The 17489-nt window shown below is 39.8% G+C and overlaps 1 protein-coding gene across 1 annotated transcript in view; it reads left to right on the top strand.

Annotated features, from left to right (window-relative positions):
- Positions 1–17489, top strand: part of LOC139710270 (uncharacterized) — a 94658-nt gene that overhangs the window by 45470 nt on the left and 31699 nt on the right. The window lies entirely within an intron of this gene.

The following is a 17489-nucleotide window of genomic DNA, read 5'->3' as shown; positions in this document are numbered from 1 at the left end:
ATCTGTAATCCATTGACCATAGCTTCTTATTTTGTTTTTCATTGTAATAAGCGGTTAGTGGGCTTGGATCTATGGGATTGATCTCGAGAAGTTTAATGAATATCTGGGATACCGTCCATAACGATGGCATTTTCGATCCAATCCTACAGACGTCAGAAATTGACCAATACTAACACTTTTAACAGTTAAAGTTTACTTTTTAATACGGGTACCGTACCGGTACTCTCAGTAGAGTTGTGCAGTAGGGGCCTACGAGACTACTGGGGCCTACCGTTACTTAACTTAGGCTGAATCGCCGGTTATTCTGTCTTTACTCAGTTTCTATTTTTCTAGATTTGATTCGGCCAGACATTCTTGAAATCTGTAATATGAAGAATCTAGAATCTACAGGTTAAACGCTAAATTATAAACATTTAGCCCTAGAAATAGATCTGAAACTTAGATTTAGATCCGTGTTCTATACATTACTACTAGGGCCTAGTACTACTAGACATTATAGGCTATAGACTTTATAGTCTTACCGTTAGTCATTATAGATAGGCAGGTTAGGCTTTACGTTGTTCTTAGATCTACTATAACATTAGTACCTTCTAGGCCTAGATCCCCAATAAACAGTCTAGCTGTAGATTTAGCCCCTACCTGGATATAGAGTCGAGATCTAGAGTCTAGACTAGAAAATCTAGAACCGGAAACTCATTTTTATTGATCTACTAGTCTGTTATAATGACGCCCCAAAATAGACGTCTGGATGTTACATAGACCTAGACAATCGAGTAGACAGAGTTCGAGAGTTCTCGTACGTTTTTAATAGGCCTGCGTAGATAGTAACGGTTAGAACACTACTACCCTAACGTTAGTACTTTAGTTACAATAAGGCCTACAGTAGGAGTCGACATAAACGAGAACTAGGGTCTATTTTTTTTTATTTTCTAATAAAGCTGTAAATAAACTTTTAGTCAGGCCTAGCTCCTAGTATTCTTTAGTTTCAATAGAGTTTAGGCCTTCAGCCAAAAGGGTCTAGGCTTACTCTTACTTTGGGCATAGAGTAGGAATACTAGGATAATGAGATCAGTAGGCCTATCGTATGCAGATTCCTACGTACCGCTCTACTAGTCTCTAGATGTCTAGTGTATCGTTTATAGGCCTGAATAGACTATGGTCTAGACGGTCTACAGTGTAGTACCTGTAGTCTTCATGAACAATATAGCTTAACATCTAGAACCTAGTCTCATAATATTCTTAATCCAAATGCAATGCTTCATGAGATCGACAATAACCCAAGCAGCAGCCAGGCTTTTGATGTAGCAGTACTTCTTGTGCCGCTAAATAATACTGAAACATGAACACAGACTGACAACATTTGGGGAAAGCAAGTTATTTTCCACATACAAATGAATGGATAAAATGAAATTAAATGTGAATCAATAATGATGACTTTATACAATACAAATATTTCAACAAAATTGTACTCGATCTAAAATATTCATTGTTTTGACACTGCATCCTACGATAGTGAGAGGATGGATGGTAAAATACGATAGACAACCCGCAGAAAATAGACCGAGATACGTAGTTCTGGTTGATAAACCACGTGTTTATCAGCCAGAACTGCGTATCTCTAGGAGATACGCAGTTCTGGCTGATAAGCACGTGGTTGACCACGAAAAGAGATACGTAGTTCTGCCTGATGAAACACGTGCTTATCAGGCAGAACTGCGTAACTCCTAGAGATACGCAGTTCTGCCTGAAAAACCCCCCGCATGGCCGAAAACTTACGCAGTTCTGGCTGATCAACCCGGGCACGTGACCAGAGATACGCAGTTCTGCCAGATTACGATCGCAAAAATTTGGCGACGATTAATCTGGCAGAACTGCGTAAGTTTTTTAAATTGGTAATTTTTACTACTTAAAAAGGTCAAATTGTCATTTTTTTTGCTGGAAATAAATTCTTTAGACCAATTATGACCGAGAAAAGAGGAAAAATGCAACTCACCGTATCTCAGTTTAGAAAGGTGTAACATTGAATCTTTAAACCCGATTTCTGGCGTAATGTGTTGAAGGAGATACGCAGTTCTGCCAGATTACGGCCGTGTTGTCACCTGTTCTTCTCCATCTCATTTCCCCCAATATTTAGTAGTTTGTGTGTGTGTGTGTGTGTGTGTGTGTGTGTGTGCGTGCGTGTGTGTGTGTGTGTGTGTGTTTGTGTGTGTGAATTGATGAATACCCGTCTCTCGTTTTGTTTTTCTATGTCTTGCTTCTTGTGTGTGTGTGTGTGTATTCTTTTTTTTTTATCATACAACGCCATTTTTTTTCTCTCTGTCATTACCTCCCTGTCCTTGCTGTATTTTCTTTCCATTTTGCGTGTATTTTCAAATCGGCTTCCGAGACTCGAAGAATGACATTTGATATTTAAGACGGGATATGTTTTTCCCGGGATGATTTTAGCCTGCCTCTGGCCTCAAAAGATATCTCGTGTCATCCACTAGTGATGTTTGTCTGCACCGAAGTACTGACTTGTTTGGCAGAACATATAATTGAAAGTAGCTGAAGAGAGAGAGAGAGAGAGAGAGAGAAAGAGAGAGAAAGAAAGAGTGTGAGAGAGAGAAAGAACAGATATAATAGAATGGATCAAAACAGAAATATATAAACAAAGGATTTATACTGCAGTGATGTATAGCGTAGAGAAAAATAATGTTATATGTGGGAGAAGAAGAGACCTGTGAAGGACTGTATGAAATTAAGAGAGATATAAAAACAGAGCCGAAGTGATAGTGGGATTTTATTGTATGAAGAAAAAAAAAACTTTAAAGGGTTAGTTTGTTCTAGAACGACAAAAAATGAGATTACGATATAGATGATGAGATTAAAAAAAAAATGAAGAAATAACAGTTAAGAGAGAGATAGAAGCAAAAAAAAAAAACCAAAAAGAGCAAGAGGTGAAGAATGACGGAGAGAGATAAAAAAAAATCACCAAGTGACACAGAAAGAAAGAAATAAAAAAGTGTGTGTTGCTGCTGTGAAGAAATAGAAACAAATTTTGACGTATATGAAGGAAAGAAAAGGCATTCAAGGCAAGAACAGTGTAAAGCGATGGCTTACTACACCACAGTGTGATGGCGTAACCATTAAACCACCGTTGATCGATATTAGCATGCGATCGAATTACGGTCTGCACGAATGAGACTAATCCCGTTCGCCGTGGTTGTGTGTGCAGAGGGATTTCGGTGAGCAGACGACGTCGGATTAGCGCGGGATTGTGAGCAAATCAGCACCAGTCCTACGTCTTGCACCTGCACAGACGGAAATCTCATGATAAACTGGGAAACGACGTGAAAAGAGAGCGGCTAATCATCGACGAGCTGAGACGCAGAAGGCAGTAGGAGTGAGCAAGAAAAGAGAGAAGATAGAAAAGAAAGTATTAATAGATCAAGAGGAGGAAAAGGAGAAACGAGTTTAGAGAAAAAAAAACCGATTAGAGAAGACCGAAATGTAGTGTGGTAATTGGTGTCATCGCATTTCAGAGCGACACTGTGTAAGGAGGAGTGCAGGTAACAAAGAATGATAAGAGAAGAGAGAGAGAGAGAGAGAGAGAGGAAGACAGGGGAAAATGCAGAGCAAGGGAAGGATGGAAAATGGGAAGAACGAGAAGGAGCGAGACAAAAAGAGAGGGAGAAAAAGATAAGCGTGATTAAGTGCCAACGAAGAGAAAAGTAAATTGAATATTGGTAGAATTTGCGGTATAATCAAGGATAATGATAAAAAAGCAAAGCTGGGGAAAGAGACAGACAGACAGATGATTAAATGAAATCAGAGAGAAAGTAAAATGATTATCATTATTATTTTGTGTTTGTAGATAGCAGTGGAGAGCCATGTCAATTAATAGGGCAAAAGGTACAAACAGGGAGGTGGTACAAACGTCTTCAGTTGTTATGCCCTAATTGCTGTGATACCAATTACGAGATTTGTGATGTCTTCAGCTCATCTGCCACAATAAGACAATTTAGTGAAGGTGAATATGCCACAACACAATTCCATGTAATCTCCAGCTAAATCATTCAAAAAAACGCTACCAGCGAATCTTTTCGAGTCCCCTTAGCAAATATAATATATGTGCTAGTAGAAACATAGTGCACTTTGCTCAAAGTCCTATCGGGACTACTACCTGCGAGTTTGCACTGAGTGAAAAGTACTCATTGTGACTGTGTTTTCCTTTGCTTCGGCTGTGTGGAATACCCCCTCCCTTCCCATCACCCATCTTATCAAAGTTGAAAGTCAAGAAATATGCATTTTGACGCGGGACCACGAGAAGTCAGTCAAAGCCCACGAGGTATATAGATAATTGTTGGAGCTGCAGGAGATCGGGGTGGACGGAGGGAAGGTACGATTGAGGGAATCGAATTATCCAGAGAGGCTAGGAGGAGAAGTGAATCGAAATCACGGGAGGGGATGATAAACAAACGCAGGAGGGAATCGCAGTTACGCGTGGAGGGTAAACTTAAGGTAGGTGGGGGTGGGTAAGTAGGAGTTTGTGGAATGGGCGGTTTTTGGAGAAGTCGACAGGGATGTGATGGGGAAGACGGAAGAGGGGGGTGGGGGAGGGAGTGGGGGTCGAGCGGTGATAACGACGTCATATGCAAGTTTAAAAGAAGTGCCGTGAGGGAAATGATCTGAGTGCTTGTCAAGAGGAATGACAAACGCAATCGAAAACACGGGGGCAAAAAAGTATAATCACAACGAGGTTGGGGTAAAGTGCGCGGGGGTTGAAGGGTCTCAATTTGAGGACAGTGGAAAGCGTAAAATGGGGGGGGGGGGGGTAGGGGGGAGGTTCGAGAGCGAAGCCTCAGATAAGCTAGGATTATATCGATAGACGCATACCCCCAGCCAAGGCAGACACTAACATATGATGAATCTTTACAATGCACAGCTTTTATAGTTCATAATTTTAAAAGCAAATTCGTGTATTATACTTCACCTGCAGTTAGGATCCGTTATAGCAAATAGAAAACCAAAAAAATGCCCCTCCGCTGCATCGAGGTATACAATCTGTAAAAATGTGTCTTATTGCTATGAAACTTTCTAAAAATTTGGATTGGAAAGTCTGAAGTTTTTACAAGGCGAGTGACACTAAATGCTTTTTAATATCAATATCTCTCAGTCTATTCACATCTAAAGAAGATAGTAAGTGTATTCGTACCACGCACAATTTAAGGAGATGTGGTTTACACATAAAGAAAGCACAACCAGAATGCATGTATGTCTCTCTTTGTATCTCTATGTATTATGTCTGTCGTATTGTACAGTACACACACAAAAAAAAATGTATATTTATCATTATAATATATATACATAAATTATACAATGTAAATACAGGGGCGGATCTAGGTATTCTGTAAAGGGGGAGGGGGGCAACTAATATTTCTGGTGCCGCTTCTGGGTTTCATTTCATTTGTTTCTTTTTATTTCTCTTGTTTTTAACGAAAAATAAAGGGGGCGTGCGCCGGTTTCCCCCCTCCCTCTCTGGATCCGCCACTGTATATATATATATATATATATATATATATATATATATATAACAGAGAGAGAGAGAGAGAGAGAGAGAGAGAGCGAAATGATTTGATCTTCTGTCACGTACATATTTTAGTGTATGCATGCTTAGTCTCTTCCATCCAGGTTCATCAATAGAATTCAGATTGGATGTGCTTGAGTGGATAGGAAAGCGAAAAGTAATTATTCAAGACCTATATGGAATAGTGTCTTTATATCTACCCAAGATATAGAACTCGCTGTACACATTCACATAATTAACGCAAGAATCACAATAAAGAAGAGAATGATAAATAAAATTTATGCACACACAAACACACGCACACACACCATCGCACACGCACACACACTCACATGTGCAGCGTCGGAGTAAGGCCAATTCGTGTTTATACAATCATATCTTGGAATCCTCAGGTTCAAGAGGACGGCCCCTCTACAATACTGAAGTACGTTAACTTTCACCCAGGAAGTTTCGCCAACAAACATCGCCCCGAGTCTCAACAGGTCGACTTCTAATGGAGATTGTTTCCCCGGGATATAACTCACTTTTTTGTAATGAAGGACGCTTTTAGATTGAAGACTCGTGACCTGTTCATACTTAAATGAAACTCAAGATGAAAAGTAAAGATATATTATGTACTGTTATCTTGTTTTTGTTACACGTGTACGATGTGATGTTATATCTTTGTGCGAGATTTGTTTTACTCTATCACTGGACTTTATACCCAAACGCCTTTCTGCTGTTTCGTACAAATCACTTTCATTGGGACTAAGGATGACAGTTCACACTTTTTGTGTGTCTTTTCGGAAAAAAAGAATCATGAAAACATGTATAAAACAAAATGAATCATTTTCCCCATAGGAAAGGGTGTCGATTTAAAGTCCTTGTGAAAACAGCGCAATACAGTGTTTATTAATGAAAAGGCGCTTTCAGACCATTTCCAGGATATGTGCATGACACCGTTGCAAGAAATGTGCATCAACACATCCCCCTGGGGTTCCATCAGTGGTGAGCTTTTGTGGTTCGTTTCCTGAATATCTTCTCCTCAGCCTACATTTGAATATTTGACGATCCACTGGGAATGACGATCCGATGCAATTATCTCTTTATGACGTAGATGCGGACTTTATGATTTATGAGAGTACAATCTTAGATCACAATGAGAGAATATTTTTACTATAGTAGGAAGTGGACTTCATTAAATCCTCGTGACACCATGCTTTCTGTCTGGTTGCAATTACTATTCAAGGTCACTAATACCACTCCAACACCTTGTACATCACACGCTATGAGACGTGAATTAACTCTCTCAAGACATACATGTAGAAAAAAAAAACAAAAAAAAAAACAAACACATCTGACTTGCTAGATTATTTTTGATGATTAACGTTCCTTTTTCGTTGTAGGGAAACTAAAAACTTTCATTTAACTCTAAAACTTTTTATAAAGCATTACAACTATAATACGGGGATTTCATAAAGATTCGCATATCTAATGATTGTGTGATGTTGAGTAGAGAACATTGCCTAGGACATTGTGAGCTTTGTTCATTGAAACCTGTTGAGGACGAGTCCCGAGTATATACTCGGGCAAGTGACTGTGGGAAATGCGTGTTATAGCAAAATCAGCCTGTCCTCAACGATTAACAAAAATAAATAATAAATCTATCGTATGCCGTATTCACCGCTGACTTGCATGTTCTAGGTAATTCATACCCGCAGAGACATTCCATTCACACCAGGGGTATACACAACGCTTCTTGAGTGAAATCTAGTTTCCTTTTTGAGCGATAATGAACACATCACATACTATAAAGAAAAAAAAAAGAAAATCAGAAACAGACCTGTTTGTTTGGGTTTTTTTATCTATGAACACAGAAATAGATTTTTTCTTTTTTTTTTAAACAGCATGTCATGTCCGTCTTGAAAGCCAGGTAACTAGGCCTTAGTGAATAAACATTTTCTGTTTGAGGTGAATGGTAGGTGAGGGAAATTCTGACATATACCACTTGCTCTTTGGGATGTTATCGTAGATAGCAAATATTAGAAATCTTGTAAAAATATCTCCAATACCTGCTATATGAATAAACAATCTGGTAGGCTTAACGTCGTTTCCAAATCATGCGTTTTCATCTACGATGACAATGAATTTCTCTTTCATTCCCCTAAAAGAATACGAGAAATAAGCTAAATAAAAAAGTGATTGAACATGCAATATAATTGGGTGAAGCTGCTACGAGCTTTTAGTGCTTTAACAGAAGCGAACAACGACCGAAGCTATTTCACAAGCAGAACGTAATACCAAACCCAAGCCGTACGTCACAAACCAGTGGCTTGAGCCTCCGTGAACATATCGATATGCTTCCCTCACGGACTAATGGTTTAATAAAGAAGGTCATTGAATGTAAACGGTGTCATTAAATATTCGCTCTGTAATCGCAGAGACACCAGAGAGATCGCTAGACTAATCGGTATTATGGGTAGGCGGTAACTCATCAACAGCAATTTGCAGGCCTTTTCGCGGCCGAGAGCAGTCAAATATTATTTTGTTTTCTTGATGTTTGCTGGTTGTATTACTAGTTTGTTTTTGTTTTTATTGAATACAAAATCTCATGCAACGGATTAGAGTGGATAAGATGAGGTACATACAATGTAGGTATGTCCTTGTTTGCTTCTGCTCATATCCTACCTGTTCAACGTTGCAGAGTCTATCTCCATGATAATATTATGCATGTGTTTTGGTGTGAATGTGTGTTTATGATATTGTGTGTCTTTGAATGAGGGTGTTCGCGTGCAGGTTTATGTGTGTGAAGGGTTTAATCCTAGTAGTGATTGTGTGTATGTGTGGTAGTGTGTGTGCCTGCTGCTGTGTACTATGTGTATGAACTCGGATCCGTAAACACAGTGCATACCAAAGGGACGACATACATGGACCACATTTTAAACTTTACGTGCACAACATTACTATAGCAATCATGAAATTCAGGGTGTATATTATTATCTTGTTAAGTTATCTCTATCAAACAGAGCCAAAAACTGTCATAAACTTAGGTATTACCCTTTCAAGCACCCATTCTATTTCAGACCAACGTGATGCTGCCAATTATACAGCACATGATTCATTTGGCGCGTTTGGAGCTTCCAGATAACGTAGCAGCTGATTCAAGAAAGAAAGAAAAAAGTGAGATTAGGATATATGGGTAATATCTGACCAATTTAATCAATTACCTTTATCATACAAGATGTAAACATCATCATTAAGTGACCAATGAGTGTAAGAAATCAAGCAATTATATATACTCCGGAAGAAGTGTACGAGCGTGACACGATAGGGGTTAAATCAATTAGACAAGTTTGATAGAGAAATGAGTCCACACCAATAATGCCGGCTACAATGTAGTGTGTAGAAGAAGTTATGACGAAGTTTTTTTTTTTCTGTTGCCAACTAGTACAGAATGGTTTCTTACTATCATTTCTTTCGTCAAACAACACTGGTCAAATGAGATAATTTTCTGATAACTTGGAAACATTCATGAGGCTTACGTTTAACTGCGGCCTCGCTAACCTACCTACTTACACTGTAGTTGGATGGATCATATTGGCAATAATACGGAAACTGTTTTTGGAAAAGTTTCAATAAAGATACACATTAAACAGCTATATCAGATTGGACTGTCCTGGCTAGTAAAACAATAAGACAGAACCCTTTGATTCTGGGATTGTTAAAACAACGGCAACAACAACAACAACAACAACAACAACAAAAACGCAAGGTAAAGGCGCTGTATATTGAATGTAGATCTAGGACTGATTTGTGAGTTTTCCATTAGGTTAAAAGCATTCCGCTTTGTTTTGTTTTTCTCAAGGGGGTCAGAGGAGGGGCATTATTGTTATTTTTGGTTGTCCATGGCCTGGTCTATTCCATTTTCCTCGAGAAAACGTTTTGTATATTTTGTCACGACGGAACAGCTTAACCATAGCATGGAGCAAAAAGAACAAGACATGATGCCCCCTCCCTCTCTCTCTCTCTCTCTCTCTCTCTCTCTCTCCCTCTCTCCCCCCCCCCTCTCTCTCTCTCTCTCCCTCTCCCCCCCCCCTCTATCTCTCTCTTTCTCTTTATCTCCCAATCTCGAGTATACCCTTGAGATCATCCCCTTCTGGTCCAGCGCCATCATATTCGTCACAACAGGCTCATTATTCCATTATGTGAGACCAAGAGTTTGTTGAACCTGCTATTGACGCAGAAATCTTAACGAGGAAAATTGGGGGAACGGAAACAAGGTCTCGTCGTAGATAATGTAGCGACATGAACATCGTAGGCAGTCAGCCGTGAAGTCGGCCTGCGCTATGGTAAGCCGAAGCTGTTTGTTTTCATTAATATAAATAGGGAAAAAATTGACAATCGGGGCTGGGCATAATGGTATCTGTTGTTGCCTATGATACACTTTTTAAACGTGACGCAAAGCGAATCGATGAATATACATGTATCACTTTGTGTGTGTGTGTGTGTGTGTGTGCGTGTGTTTGTGTGCGTGTGCGTGTGTTTGTGTGCTTGAATCAAGAGACATGTACATTTCTTCTGAAGATGAAGTTTTGACAACTGATTAGGGCTTTAATACCTTTCTTTGTGAACACAGATGTAAACACGTATCTTACAGTCCGACATATTCCACGTTATGTTGTTGTGTACTTATCTGCATTTGGTTTGGGTTATCCCAGATCGTAACATTCTTACCTAATTTTCATTGGCACTCATGGTCAAGAAAATATTTAGGCAGATCTCTACGTGGAATCGTTCGAGAAAGAGATTGCATTTTTTCTGACTTTTTAAGGAAAAAAAATTCTAGCGTTTAAACTCTATAGGTCTAAAGACAGACAGTTTCCACAAAAAAAGAAGGTTTAATAGGAACACATTGAATTATGTCAATCAAGTGCCGGGAAGATTTCATTTTCATTTTGTTTCCTGAAGTACCTACCTGTATTTAAAGTACCACCTGCTGGTAAAATTCTTATCGAAAGCAAAATGATTTGTAAAAAATCTCAAGGGAGCATGAACAATGAGACTTAGAATGAGAAAACAGATGGTCATTAGCTACATGAAATTTACAGAACCCGGGAAAAAAAAAGGAGAGCGGCATCGGGTGACAAAACGGCGGGCTGTTGTTCAGCCGCGCTCTGGGGAAAACTAGTATGATTATAGTGACAAAGACCCACAAGGCGTTTCATACCACGTTGCAAACAATAATTCATCGCATATTGATTGGATCTATGGAGGCGCGGACAGGTGTAAAAGTGTGGTTGACAGCACCAGTAATGGGTAACGGTGATAATAAATTTGCTTGTTCTCCTCCTTCTCCTCCTTCTCCTTCCCTTCCTCCTCCTCCTCCTTCTCCTCCTCTCTTCTTCCTCCTCCTCCTCCTCTTCCTCCTCCTCCTCTTCCTCCTCCTCCTCCTCCTTCTCCTCTTCCTCCTCCTCCTCTTCCTCCTCCTCCTCCTCCTCCTTCTCTTCCTCCTCCTCCTCCTCCTCCTTCTTCTCCTCCTCCTCCTCCCCATCCTCTACTACATCCTGTTACTCTAATTATCTTCTTCTTCATTTGGTCCTCCTATTCCTAATCATCTCTCTCCCTCCTCCTATGAAAATCATCCACCCCCTTCTTCGTAACTACCCCTTTTCTCATTCTCCTCTTTCTAATTCCTGTTCGTGTACACTTGCGGTTTCTCCTTTTTTTTCCTCTTAGTTAGTAGTTATTCTGCTCCTTGTCCTTGCATCCTACACGTTTTCTTCTTGATAGTATAATTCTTCCGTCTCCCCATATATCTTTCTTTCTTTCTCTTTCTCTATATGTATATGTGTAAATGTGTGTGTGTGTGTATGTGTGTATGTATGTATGTGTGTGTGTGTGTGGGGTGTATATGTATGTGTATGTATGTGACTCTGTCTACTTCTTGTGTACGAACCCGCTAGGTGATGAGTGCGTACAGAAGAAACTTAACAAGGGGGAAATCCCTTTTTCTCAACCCCTACAAACCCGTCTACTGTACAGACTCTATACGTGACCTCTTTTGAGGGAAGCTTTAAGTGGAGTCTGAAGGAGAAACTCGGTGCTTTCAAACGATGCACAGGACAGAGTGAATCGGTGAGAATGTTGGATGAGCGAATTTAACTTTGGAACTGTTTAAACCCACGTGCACAGCGAGTGGGGTTTAGACTGTTCCAAAGTTAAACGGGAGCATCCAATTCTCACTGATCCGCGACATAGGCCTGTGCATCATTTGTTTTATAAAATGAGTCCGTAAATTCATGAAATACAACCATTTTCCCCATCATGCGTCCGGTACACCTACAACACTGTACGAGACTTGAGCCATGCGTTCGGCTTTTAACCGACGCAATGGCTCAGCGTGGATCAGTAAAAATCAATGCCTGATAATGATTATTGAACAATCAGATTGCAGAGATTCTAAAGCCAATTTTATGAATTCCAATAAATCTTTGCAAGCTTCCAATCGAAGGGACAAACATGTAACGCCTTTACAATGAGGTGTCATCAATGTGAGTAAGTAGGCCTATACCTTGACTATTCTATTCGGATTTGTTATAATGTACGCTAAGCATGATGTTTAAATCAAATCGTCAGATTTACTATCTTACGAAAAAAAAGGCAACAACATCACACTTTGAAACGTATTCTCTTTGGTGTTTGTTGTGCTAACGCTGTATCGTGTCTGACGTCAATTACAATATATATCATATTTATGTCTTTTTTTTTTGAAAAACTGCAAAATGTTTCGTAATATGTATAGAATCAATGACAACATTGATTATGCAAAATATGATCGTCTTTTAAAAAGATACGTTAAAGAGGATGAACAGAGATATAGAGAGGTAGAGAGAGAGAGAGAGACTGAGAGAGAGTATAGAACAAGCATGGGCAAACCAACGAAAAGCTGTATGACGTGTCGATACGCGTTTGGAACCTTCAGCTAATCACGTAATTACATTTTCTCTTTTTTCCACCTTTTTCCGTTTTTGGCATTTTTGCATCTTGTATTTATTGTTTATCACACACATCTGCAAAAAATGTATAACTTTACTGGTTAAGGTAAAGCCACATCTCCAGACCTATCACCTGCCATTTCCCTGGTGTAATTCCCGTTTTGTTTTTAACATTGTATAGTCACCGTAATTATCACAGCTGTGCCTTTTGCTGAAAAGAATGCCATAGGCATGCCATTCATGCTGTAAGGGGCGTTGTTGAGTTGTGTGATACCTACCCATACGCGCCAGTGAATGAATCCTAATCTATGTCTGTCTCTGTGTACACGAGTCTTGTTTTGAGACATTTATTGCATTTGATTGTACTGGACATCAGATTGTAATGCGAGTGATGTTTTCTGACATGTTGGATAGTTGACTCGTGTAGTCTATTTCACTCCCTGAAGTCTCCACTCAGATACAAAAGTGATCCTTCTTTAACGTCTGTGCAGGTGCGTGATTACGATTTGTGCCTTGTAGATTTATCCTTAAAGGGTCACTATCATGAATAAAAAACGTCGGAGTGTGTCGTCACGTAAGACCCCCATCGAAGACAGCGCCACGTGCCCTTTCTTTTCATAATCCACGCGCACGGCACGGCTCTGCTGCATATGCGCCGCATACTGATGTTATTAGTAGCGGAGGAGAGCAATGGTGACTTTATCCAGGATATGATTGGAATCATGCCGTTGTTGTTGTTGTTGTTTTCATTCTATCTGTTATGTCTTTCCCTGCATGCATAGAGGAAATTACAGACTTCGCCAATCAAGGATCGGTGACAAGTCTCGCAACGTCGTCAGTTCACTCCTGCAGCAGATCTTGTGCGCATTTCAAACTTATAGTGCAGATAACAGCAAGAAAAACCATGATGATTATTGTTCCTTGCCTTCCCGCTATTCATCGATCTGCATGTCATTTACACTCTTGCTTTGTCTGATTGTTTGCACGACAGATACACGGAGAATAATGCATGGACAGCGATAGCCGTGAGCTTTTGTTTTATGTTTATAGCATATTGTTTAAACCATTGTTAACTCTATAACATCTTCCATTGACACGTGCGAATGCGAGTCAGTTGGGGGGGGGGGGGGGAGTAAATCAGCTGGGACTGATGGACATCATATAACTGGACACGTGGTTTGTAACACAGCGCAGGGTATTGATATTTTAGAGAAGTGCTGGAACCTGCTCAACACTATACGCACGTCATCCACAATGATCGCATACTGTACAAGATAGTAACCCTTCGAAAACCAGTAACACATGAATTTCACAAAACCAACGGCACTGTTGTATCAATTCGTGTTCGCATAAAATGAAATTGAAAAGTGTTTAATTCTACAAATGTATTAACATTCGAACACATAAATCTGACGTGTATAATGATAATTATATCAAGCAAAATACACATGTATTTATCCAAAACAGCATCTTCGAAGTCATTCGTCCATTCGCTCTTACGATAATATATTTTCCCATAAACATAAAATCTCAATTCCTGTCTATGCATGTTGCAGGAGGATACTTACCCCAATTTTTTTTTTGTACTCGTAAGCTTGGGGAAAATGTCCCGATTGATCAAAATTTTAAGGAATAATATATCGCTGAAAGTTTACTTGCAGACGTGCCCGCAAATAGCATAGCATTGACCGCGGCCGCGTACTTCGCACTCGCCGCCCTAACCTAGGAACCATCCTGTGTCGGAGGTCGACCTAACTGTTCATGGTGTGTATCAACCTCCTAAGGCTGCAATTACTTTCCCGTCTATATGAAAAAGGTGCAAAATCAAAAGGCGTATAGCGTGTCCTTTAATACATGCTTATCGAATATACATTTAGTATCACGTGGTATTCATTTTCAATTTCCATGTGGTCCTTAATTGCTAGACACTTTCCTCGTACTCTCTAAAATAATCGGCCTTCTCGCTCACTCCGCTATTGGAATTATTGTTTACAGCGCTTCCTCAGGGTTATTTTAGAATGATTCGCATACATTTCCTGGATGCTGCGAAACAAAATTAATGATATTGAACGGCCAAAGCAATTAATGTATGTTGATACCTGTCAATGCATGCACGTAGATTTTACCGGCTATTGCTTGAGGGATACATATAGAGGGAGCGTGGATTACTCAGTTTTGGTTGACCATTCGTCTACCAGTCCCGAGAGTCTACCACCGCGTCCCGAAATGTATCGTTAGCCAGGGGGTGAGTGGCCTTCAATGATTTGCTGCATTGCAGCGAGCAATCACGTGTGAAATGAATTACGCCATCGGTGTATTATGACGGCCATTGTAGGCGTGGGCCGATTCGGTGTATAATCAACAGCACGTGTTGGTATGAGAGGGATCCGGTGTATATCACTGTACACTGGCAAGACTTGTGTGAAAGGGATAAATAGCACGATGGTGCCTATACTGAAATGAGACGGTATTGGTGTATGCGATGATGACGTGTGTTGGTGTAGACACTCGGCTTCTGTCAATAGTGCTTGACTGATCAATTGGAGACGAGTATGATATGATTATGATAGCTTGCGATGAGATTCAGTTGTTGTGGACTATGTATTACCAGACAGTGATGTTTGAAGTATCTTATTTCTTATGTTTTCATAATATAGTTATTATCACTTTTATGTCAGTTGGCAAAGCGTAAGGGTTGCGTGCGTGAGACTACGTATGAACTAATATGGAATATCGATTTGGTGTATATCATTAACAGCACTGTAAAAGAAGGGGGAAGACCATAATATATCGCAGGGTGAACAAGGGGAGGAGGACTGTGTGTCATTGGTCGGATTGGTGTCCGTGGTGACAGCCTTCATCCTTACACCTGTTCTTATGAGAGGAGAAGAGTTTTTATAGTGTTAAGTGTAATGTTGACCAAAAGCGATATAGGCCCTACGAAGCGCGCCGTCGTACCTTTTTCTCTTTGTTATTTTTCCCCTTCTCATTGACAATAGTTATTGCGCGAACCATTGCTCCTTTGCGTCCGTTCTTTACTTAAAAGTTCATCATTCTTACATTGATGTTAATTATTAACCAGGCAATACAAATATGCGTTGATTATCCGACACTTTTTACCCTCTGCGAGCATTCGAGGATGAATAACACGACTGTCTTTAATTGCAGATGAGTAATGTTTGAGGAGCAAAAGCGCGCAACGGAACAGGCGTCTTTCGAATCCGACACAAGGGGGGGGGGGGGAGCAAAAGAAAGCAAAGCAGCAAAAACTCAAGCAAACATGCCTTATTCGACTACCGGGTTCACGTTATGTCGATTACGTTCCCTTTCGCTAGCCAGCACGGCTTCAGGAAAAAAAAAGTATAGTGCCGAGTGCTGCGAGTTGTTGTCTTGTGTTATCCAGCTTTATATCCTGGCCCATACACGAGGTACACCCGAGGCAGTCCCTCTTTCTGAGATTGAATGCCTGTTTTCGTATGCCTTTCCCCACGTGCGCTGGTAAGAAATGAAAAAAAAAAAAGAGGAAAAGAAAACATCGTTAAGAATGAGCGACTTTCCACGACATTACGATTTAGCCCCGAGGAATAATGATCATCTACTGACTTCGCGCGAAGCTTAGCTTATTACGCAGTCTTAGATTTGTCAACAGACACGATAGAATAGAAAGAGACGGAACGAATCGAGGAAAAAGGGGAAGAAGAGGTAGTGACATCAGTAAAAGGAGAGGAAGGAAGAGAGAGAGGTGGAGGAGAAGTTCACTAAGAAGAGGAGAGTTAGGTGAGCAAAGAAGATTATTAATGTCATTATTATCTATTCGGCATTTCAGACATGTGTACACGTACATGGGTAAACACAAAACACACTCGATTCAGCGTAACAGAGATAAGATAAATCATAATTCAGAGACATAGCACAAATGAGAGAGAGAGAAAAAAAATAACATAGACTGTGGCATATAGAAAACAGGACTGCCAGGGGCAAGAAGAATAAGTAAGAAAGACTAGCGGAAAAATAGACAGAAAAAAGAAAGAAAGAAAAAAGAAAGAACAGGAGAAAATGTGAGTGGGACAAACGAGGCTAAAAAAAGAAGAAGACAATGATGACAGTAATGACGTCACAGGAGACCAGCGAAAATGAAAAGGGAGCAACATATGGAAATAGACAAACATGAAAAAGAAACACATCAAAAGATGGAGAAAACGAACATGAAAGTTAAAAAACATGAACAATGATGAAGTGATGAAAAAAGCTACAAAACAAAACAAAGGGATATAAAAAGGAAACGAGGGCAAATTAGAGATTTGACTGATAAATCATACAACAGATGCAATGTAGACAAGTCACTCAGCATAACGAATCACTGATTGTTTATAGAACTGTGACTACTCCTTTCGGGTGTTTATATTTGCAAAGCATTTTTGGAAGAACGCTGTAAATGTGTTTATTTTTGGGGTAACTCGAGACAACTTTGTAACTAGTGGAAGGGCGCCCTCCTCCTATTTGCTAGCGCCCGAAAGATTTAGTGCATGTTCGTGTTTGTTGTATGAAAGAAGCCCCTAAAGAAAAAAAAACACAAGAAGAGAACGAGAAGGAGGAAAAGAAGAAGAAGAAAGAGAAGAGGAAGAAGAAGAAGAAGAAGAAGAAGAAGAAGCGGAAGGATAAGAAGAAAAAAAAATGAAAAGAAGAAGCAAAAGAAGAGGAGGAAAAAGAAAAGGAACCAGGATAAGAAGACGAAGAAGAGATAATGGCCATTTTCACCCAATACTTTTGTTTCTGATTTGAAATAAAATTAATTCGTATCAATGTAGTTTTATCGTCAATTAAAGTAAAGGCTTACTTTGGATGACGTAGGAAGAGGAAAAGGACTGATCACCATTTATCATGATCTTTACAAAATGACAATTTGCCGCTGTGACTGAGCGAAGTTACTACATCTAAGTAAAAGGAGT

This window comes from Diadema antillarum, unplaced genomic scaffold, assembly GCF_040938485.1.
Source record: "Diadema antillarum isolate AM-2024a unplaced genomic scaffold, OU_Dant_1.0 seq00001517_RagTag, whole genome shotgun sequence".
In the NCBI taxonomy this organism is placed as follows: domain Eukaryota; kingdom Metazoa; phylum Echinodermata; class Echinoidea; order Diadematoida; family Diadematidae; genus Diadema; species Diadema antillarum.
The sequence above is the reverse complement of the archived record's forward strand: the minus strand, read 5'-3'. Positions and strand labels throughout refer to the sequence as shown.